General features: G+C 46.2%; 1 pseudogene; it reads right to left on the bottom strand.

Annotated features, from left to right (window-relative positions):
• Window positions 1-737: 737 nt before the first annotated feature.
• LOC102531489 (CXXC-type zinc finger protein 5-like) lies at window positions 738-6,129 on the bottom strand (annotated as a pseudogene).
• Between the last annotated feature and the right edge of the window lie 1,720 nt (window positions 6,130-7,849).

Raw genomic sequence — 7,849 nt, 5'->3', positions numbered from 1 at the left:
TGTGCTATACAGTGTAATCTTGTTTATCTATTCTACAATTTTGAAATCCCAGTCTATCCCTTCCCACCCTCCACACCCCTGGTAGCCACAAGTCTGTATTCTCTGTCTGTGAGTCTATTTCTGTCCTGTATTTATGCTTTGTTTTTGTTTGTTTGTTTGTTTTTGTTTTTTAGATTCCACATATGAGCAATCTCATATGGTATTTTTTTCTCTTTCTGGCTTACTTCACTTAGAATGACATTCTCCAGGAGCATCCGTGTTGCTGCAAATGGCATTATGTTGTCGATTTTTATGGACCATCCTACACTGCTGGTGGGAATGCAGTTTGGTGCAGCCACTATGGAAAACAGTGTGGAGATTCCTCAAAAGACTAGGAATAGACTTACCATATGACCCAGGAATCCCACTCCTGGGCTTGTATCCAGAAGGAAATCTACTTCAGGATGACACCTGCACTCCAATGTTCATAGCAGCACTATTTACAATAGGCAAAACATGGAAACAGCCTAAATGTCCATCAACAGGTGACTGGATAAAGAAGATGTGGTATATTTATACAATGTTTCATTTTTTTTTCGCAGAAAGCTCAGAATCAGATTGTAAACTCTTAAGATTAGTGACTACGACTTATTCATCATTTATCTTTCCTCCCACTCCTGCCCTCCAAAAAACTAGCAGCTGTCATTAAAAAACAAACAAAACCCATAAAAACAACAGCAATAACAACAAAACTCCTACACTGTGTCAGGTGTTTTTCATTTATCTCACAAAATACCATACACTGAGCGGCTTGGGCAACAGGAGCTTGTTTTCTCATGTTCTGGAGGCTGGAAGTCAGACATCAGGGCGTCAGCATGGTCAGGTTTTGGGGAGGGCCTTCTTCTGGCTTGGGATTGCCACATCTCCCTGGGCGCTCACATAACTTCTTCCTCGTGCACACCCTGGGAGAGAGAGAAAGCTCCGGTTCTTCTTGAAAGGGCACTAATTCCATCTGAGAGCACTCCCACCTCAGAAACTCATCTAACCCTAATTATTTCCCAAAGTCCTCATTTTCAAACACCAAAGTTTAGGGCTTCAACACAAATTTTGGAGAGACACAAATTTCAGTCCATGACACTTAGTCTTCGTGAGACCCTGCAAAGTTAGAACGCTACTGGAGTAGAAGGGCCTGAAGTTGGGACGTTATATGTTTGTGTCATTTGTTTGCTTACCCATAATCTAGATTTTATCGGGATCTGATAGGAACAAGCCCTAGAAGACAAACTCACTCTAAGCATACTTTCAAGCATGATAAACATTTTAAAACAAAATGTTAGTTTGTTATTTTAACATGAGAACACTACTATCAAGCAGATAATGGTTGACTTAACAAATCAGTAAAAAATTGTCCTGATATGAAAAATGAAATAGGAAACTACATTCTGGTCAAAGTGCCAGCTGATGAATTTATTCCCCCACGCTTTCCACATAGCGGAAAGGCTTCATTAACTATTTGTTAAATTTTCTGCTAGACTCACAGGAAAAAAATGAGAAAAGTATTCTTGAAGGATGGACTTAAGTACTTGGAATGAACAGTAGTCTACAGAAAATTCACCAAATGGAGCTTGATTAAGCTACCGGAGCTTTTCCAGTTGGGAACTAGAATTTTTCTCACAGGACATTGTCAATTCTGTGATCAGTTTCCATATAATCACCTTGTGTGACTGTGGAAAATTCATTTTCTGTGGTGACTGGATCCCTGGCTGTAAGTTTTAGTGCTGCCATTACAAAACCTTAAACAAGATACTTGGTTACCCTGAATTGTCATTTTCTTGTAGTAAGATATTTCTCAGGAGTTGTGTGATAATTCAACAAAATAAAATGAAAGTAAGAGCTAAAGCTATGGAGTGTGTCTTATATTCTAGACAAGGTGCTTATTGTTTTATTTACATCAGTTGTGCCTTTGGTGCCCATTCAATTTTTCCTTCCCTGCACTTGCTCTGCCTTCCTGCAGGTAGATTCTATGTACTTCCTACCAGCTTTGCTTGGCCAATGGGGTGTGAGTGGATGGGATCCAAATAGCGTCCAAGCAGAAACTTTAAATGAACTTTTGCACTTGAGTTCTGCCTCCCCCAGTTTCTGCCCTCTGCCCTGGGAAAGGGGATCTCAGGGGCTGTCCTTCAGCCAGAGACTTGAAACAAGGAGGCATGTGGAGTTGAGCACTGCCCAGAAGAGCTACAGTCGACTCAAGCCCTCATATAATACGATCAAATAATAAATATTTGCTGCTATAAGACAATGAGAATTTTTGAGTTTTTTGCTGCTGTAGTCGTGCCTAGAAGCCAATTATTCATAATTTTGGAATATGTGTCACTGACTTCAAGGCCAGGTGGTGGACAGCCAGGAGACTGATCCAGATACCAGTATATTTATTGTTATCCCATGGGATGCAATGCTATTTAAATGACACTCTTTTTCAATTATTTCTTAATTTTTGGAGGGTGGGGTTTTGCTATTTAAAGTGGTATATTATATATATTTTTCTTGACACAAACATGCATTCGTTGTATTCACAAAACAGCCTGCTTTCCTAAAACAATACAAAGAGCATGTTCAGCAGTGGGAAGCTGGCCATGGGCAAGGCCCCCCACCCGGCACCTACCCCCACCTGCAGCGGGCCAGGCACAGAAGCCCTTTCTTCTGTTGCCATCAGCAAAGGACAGAAAAAAGGGCCTTATTTTCTCTAAGGGAAGTAGCCAGGTTCAGAAATACCGAGACATGGGCTCCCCAGATCTTAACGGATAAACGAACAGAACCTTCCTTCGTTTACACAAAATCATCACTGTTGGGGTGGGGGATCCCGTTCTGGGGACCGAGCATGCAGCACGGCAGGCCTGGGCCCCAGGGGGTGGGTGGGCTGCTCCCTCCCACTCTGCGAGCTCCTAGGGGCAGCGCCGCACGAGTGGATTGGTACCCAGGGGTTGACAGGGCGCCGTCAACATTCTCTGTAAACATGAGTGGATCCTCCAGGCAAACAATGCACCATTTCATGGTCAAAAAGAATCAAAGGCAGTTTAAATGAGGGTGGAGTTAAACTGTGCTAAATTACAGTAGTGCTTATTAGCAACTAGATTTCAAAAGGTTACAGAAAATTTACATTTTCTACACAAAAACTGCATCTCCTGCACAGACAACATCGACATTGACTCAGGAAGAAAACTGATTGTCCATTCTTTGCCCAGGAAGTCTTGGTACTTTATAGATTCGTCTTAACCTCTTTTTTTGTTGTTCTTCCAAAAAATTAGTTAATTTTTTCTTTTTCTTTTTATACTAGGGACGTGGAGATGTTAAAATGACAACAACAACTATATATATGTAAAAACAGGAATGAAATCTGCGAGAGAATATTTGTGGTTCTAAAGACAGTGCATCCATTTGTCTTCGCTTGAATCCTTTGCCAGAGGCCACACGAGCAGTGACGCTGCACAGAGAGGGCAGCTTTGGGTTCCCGCCACAGTCACTCAAACCACCGGAAGGCGGCTCCCATCAGAAGCATCACCTTCTGGCAGGAACAGGAGACAAAAACAAGGAGAGAGTTCAGCCAGGGTCTGGCTGGGCCTGGTTAAAGATGTTCACCCCATGGATGGCCTCACGATGGAGGGATGGGCATGGAGTAACAGAGGCCACCCCATAGAGTTCCTGCCATCCTGGCCAGGCCAGAGAAGCCTGACCCGCTGGGCCACTGGAGGGCCCGGAGCACCCAGAGGCCTCCTGAGCCACTGTGCCCAGGAACACTCCTTCCAGACAGGAAGACTCCTTTCCCCGGTCCAAAGGCCACAAGCACCAGGTGCCTGTGGTGCATCTGAGAGTTATGGTCACGTTTCTGTCAAATGAGTACGTGTACACGTGTATACGTGTGCACTGGACACATACATGGTGTGTGCCTTGAGCTGTGCAACAGTGATTAGTGTGTTTGGAAATGTGCTGGGAAGGAAGGATGCTTGCTGTGTCTATTAAGAGCTGCGCCTGTAATAAGACTGGGTACTGGGCATGATGTGTGTGTGTGTGTGTGTGAGTGTAACTGTCTCTACACTAGATGAGAGCAGGCGCCTTTGTGAGCACACAAGTGTGTTCTCCGGACAGGAGGGCAGATGCATGCTGGGGCTTGGGGTGGGGGATAGCCACGGCTGGGGTGCCATTGTTTTACAGCCATTCTGTACATCTCCATCAAGCCTGCTCGCAGAGAGGCGGGGACAGGGCAGGGTGAGCAGGCTGAAAAGTTGCTTTTGTACCCAGGCCTGACACCACAGCAAGGTGTCATGGCTGAGGGTATGGGACAGGCCCTCCTACAAGGGTGGCGAGAAAACAGCATGGGAACCCTTCTGCCTTCTCAAAGCCAATCCCACAGTGGCCAAGGCTTGCCTGCACTCCAGGCTCAAGCCATCCCCTGGTCCCAGGCCCGTCCACAGGACCCCTGGCCATTAAGTATGCAGCCAGACTGATCTTAGGGTCCCAAGGCACCCCAAATTTGTTAACTAGGTGCCTAGAGCTAGGGTTCTTCCAGGCCTCAGGGCAAAGCAGTCAGCACTGGAGCTGCACTATCCTTGGGTGGCCTCAGGGGGAAAAGTTGGTCTCTGAAAGGGCAAATGAAGGGCTTACCCCTCAAAGCCACAGGGTCCACCGGACAGAACCCCTGAAATGGTGCAGAGGAGAGTCCCGGAATCTTGGGTCACGGACTGGAAGCATTAGGACATGTCTGAAAGTCAGAGACTTAGTACCTCTGTAGGAATCTCAATCCCTGACCCAAAACTCCAGGAGGGGTTCAGAATCCGGGGGTTTGGAGAGAATGCTAGGCCCCTGCCTGGAATTTCATGCTTGCCTAGGCTCAAAACAACCTACGGGCATCTATCTGAGGATGTGGCTCTGACTTGTGGGGCAGTGAAACGGTGTCTTGGAGCCTGCCCTAAAACCCCAGAGCCCAGGGATGGGCTGCGCATCCCGCAGACACTCGCCCAGGCAGAAAAGGTGGGGATCCGGGCAGGAGTGGGTTTGGACTGCCAGACAGGCGCAAGAGCCCACATACCTCCCTCTAAGGCGTTTAAGTTACCTCCAGCGCAGCACAAGGCTTGAGTTCCTCACATTTCCTCAATTTGCAAATCTGATAGCCAGTCTTTCGGTTCCTACAACTGCTGCACTGCTCGCAGCCGATGCGCCGCGGGCAGGGCGCACACAGGCCGCAGCGTTTCCGCTTCTTCCCGCCGGAGCTGATGGCGGAGGCCAGCTCTCCCGGCATGGGGTACCCGGCCAGGCCGGCCATGTGCCGCGCGCGCTCAGCCAGGAACACGCCCGCCGAGGTCATGATGAAGAGGCCTGGGCTGATGGGGAAGGCGCCCAGGTAGGGGAAGTCGGACTGGCCAGTTGAGGGCTTCGGCACCCGCCACGGCCTCCATGTCGGGCAGGCCGGGCGCCCGCCTCGCTCACCCGCGGTCGGCGCGCCTGCACCACGCGCTTCAGCATCTCCGCGCACTGCGCGAACTGACGCAGCGTCAGCTGTCCCTCGACTGCCAGCTCCGCGGCTCGCTCTGCCTTGCCCAGCAGGCTGGCCACAGCACCACCTTCGTGCTTTTGTCCGCCGCCAGGTCGTGCCCACTGGCCAACAGGGAGGCAGCGGCTGCAGCCGCACCAGCCTTTGCAGCAGACTCCCCGCCCATCATGCTGCCAGCGCCACTGCCCCCAAGGGAAGAGCAGCGGGCGAGAGGGCGGGGGCGGCGCAGGCGCTTGTTGAGGGGTTCGCTGCTGATGCTGCTCTCGTTCCGACGCCGGGTGGGTGGGGACATCGTCTGCTACCGAGGCGCGCGCACTCTTGCCTGCCACTCCCGCCTTCCCGCCGCCGCCGCCACTGCAGCCACTGGCGTTGCTGCTGCTTCTGCGGCCTGTGGCCTGGGGGCCGCTGCCCAGGCTCGACAGGGTGGGGCGGAGACCTAGACCGCGCGTCTGCGGGAGCCTGCCAACTGCGAGGGATCCACAGACGAGCAGCGGGCCCTTCTGCCCACGACAGGGACGCCGGGGAGGCCTTGCTGCTCGGGGCAGGTGCACGTGGACGTGTCGTCACTCTGAACTTCGGGGCAGCCGCACCGCCAAACTTTCCATCGACGTGCAGCGAACTCTGGCCCCCGCCACGCCTAAAGTGGTATATTATTTTAAATTATATAATATTTGTTAGGTTGTTTGAGATTTTTATTTCTTTAAAAAATGTATTGAAGTATGGTTGATTTACAGTATTATACTAGTTATTAGTTTCAGGTGTTCAACATAAGTGGTTCTATGTTTTTATAGATTATACTCTATTTAAAATTATTACAAAAATGTCTGTTTTCCTGTGCTATATAGTATATCCTTGTTGCTTTTTTATTTTATACAAAGTAGTTTGTATCTCTTAATCCCATACTCCTCTGTCACCCCACACAACTGGTTAACTATTTTCTTCTCTGTATCTGTGAGTCTGTTTCTGTTTTGTTATATACATTCATCTTATTTCTTATATTCCACATATCAGGGATAACATTTTTCTTTCTCTGACTTACTTCACTTTTGCAAATGGCAAAATTTTTATTAATTTTGAGGCTGAGTAATATTCCATTATATATATATATATCACATCTTCTTTATCCATTCATCTGTTGATGGGCACTTAGATTGCTTTCGTATTTTAGCAATAGTAAATAATGCCTCTATGAACATTGGGGTGCATGCATCTTTTCAAATTGCTGTTTTTGTTTTCTTTGCATGTATACACAGGAGTGGAATTATTGAGAAATATGCTAGTTCTAGTTTTAGTGTTTTGAGGTACTTCCATACTGTTTTCCACAGTGGCTGCATCAATTTACCTTCCCACTAACAGTGAACAAGGGTTCCCTTTTCTCAGCATCCTCTCCAACATTTGTTATTTGTAGACTTTTGATGATAGTCCTTCTGACAGGTGTGAGGTGGTACTGTTGTTTTGATTTGCATTTCTCTAGTTATTAACAATTCTGAGCATCTTTTCATGTGCCTATTAGTTACCTTATGTCTTTTTTGGAAAAATGTCTATTCAGGTCTTCTGCCCATTTTTTGATTGGGTTGTTTATTTTTCTGATAATGAGTTGTATCAGCTGCTTATGTATGTTGAATATTAATTTCCTGTCTGTTATATCATTTGCAAATATTTTCCCATTCAGTTGGTTGTCTTTTCTTTTTGTTGATGATTTCTTTTGTTGTGCAAAGGCTTTTAAGTTTAATTAGGTTCCATTTGTTTGTTTTTGCTTTTATTCCTTTTGCTTTAAGAGACAGATCTAAAGAACTATTGCTGCGATTTATGTCCAAAAGTGTTCTGCCTATGTTCTCTTCTAGGAGTTTTATGGTTTCAGGTCTTACACTTAGGTCTTTTATCCATTTTGAGTTTATTTTTGTATATGGTGTGAGGAAATGTTCTCACCTCATTCTTTCACTTGTAGCTGTCCGGTTTTCCCAGCACCTCCAATTGACTTTTCTCCATTGTATATTCTTACCTCCTTTGTAATAGATTAATTGACCACAAGTATGTAGGTTTATTTCTGGGCTCTTTTCTGTTCCACTGATCTATGTGTCTGTTTTTGTGCCAGTATTGTGCTGTTCTGATTTCTGTAGCTTTGTAGTATATTCTCAAGTCAGGGAGCATGATACTTCTAGTTTTGTTCTTTTTTCTCAAGATTGCTTTGATAATTTTGGGGTCTTTTGTTTTTAATTATATTTTATAATTTGTTATTGATAGTATAAAGGAAGACTATTATTTTTTATCCTTAAATATAGCAAAGTACTTTTATCATTTGGTATTACTTGTTGAGCATCCTTT

Source organism: Vicugna pacos, chromosome 2 (genome assembly GCF_048564905.1).
Source record: "Vicugna pacos chromosome 2, VicPac4, whole genome shotgun sequence".
In the NCBI taxonomy this organism is placed as follows: domain Eukaryota; kingdom Metazoa; phylum Chordata; class Mammalia; order Artiodactyla; family Camelidae; genus Vicugna; species Vicugna pacos.
The sequence above is the reverse complement of the archived record's forward strand: the minus strand, read 5'-3'. Positions and strand labels throughout refer to the sequence as shown.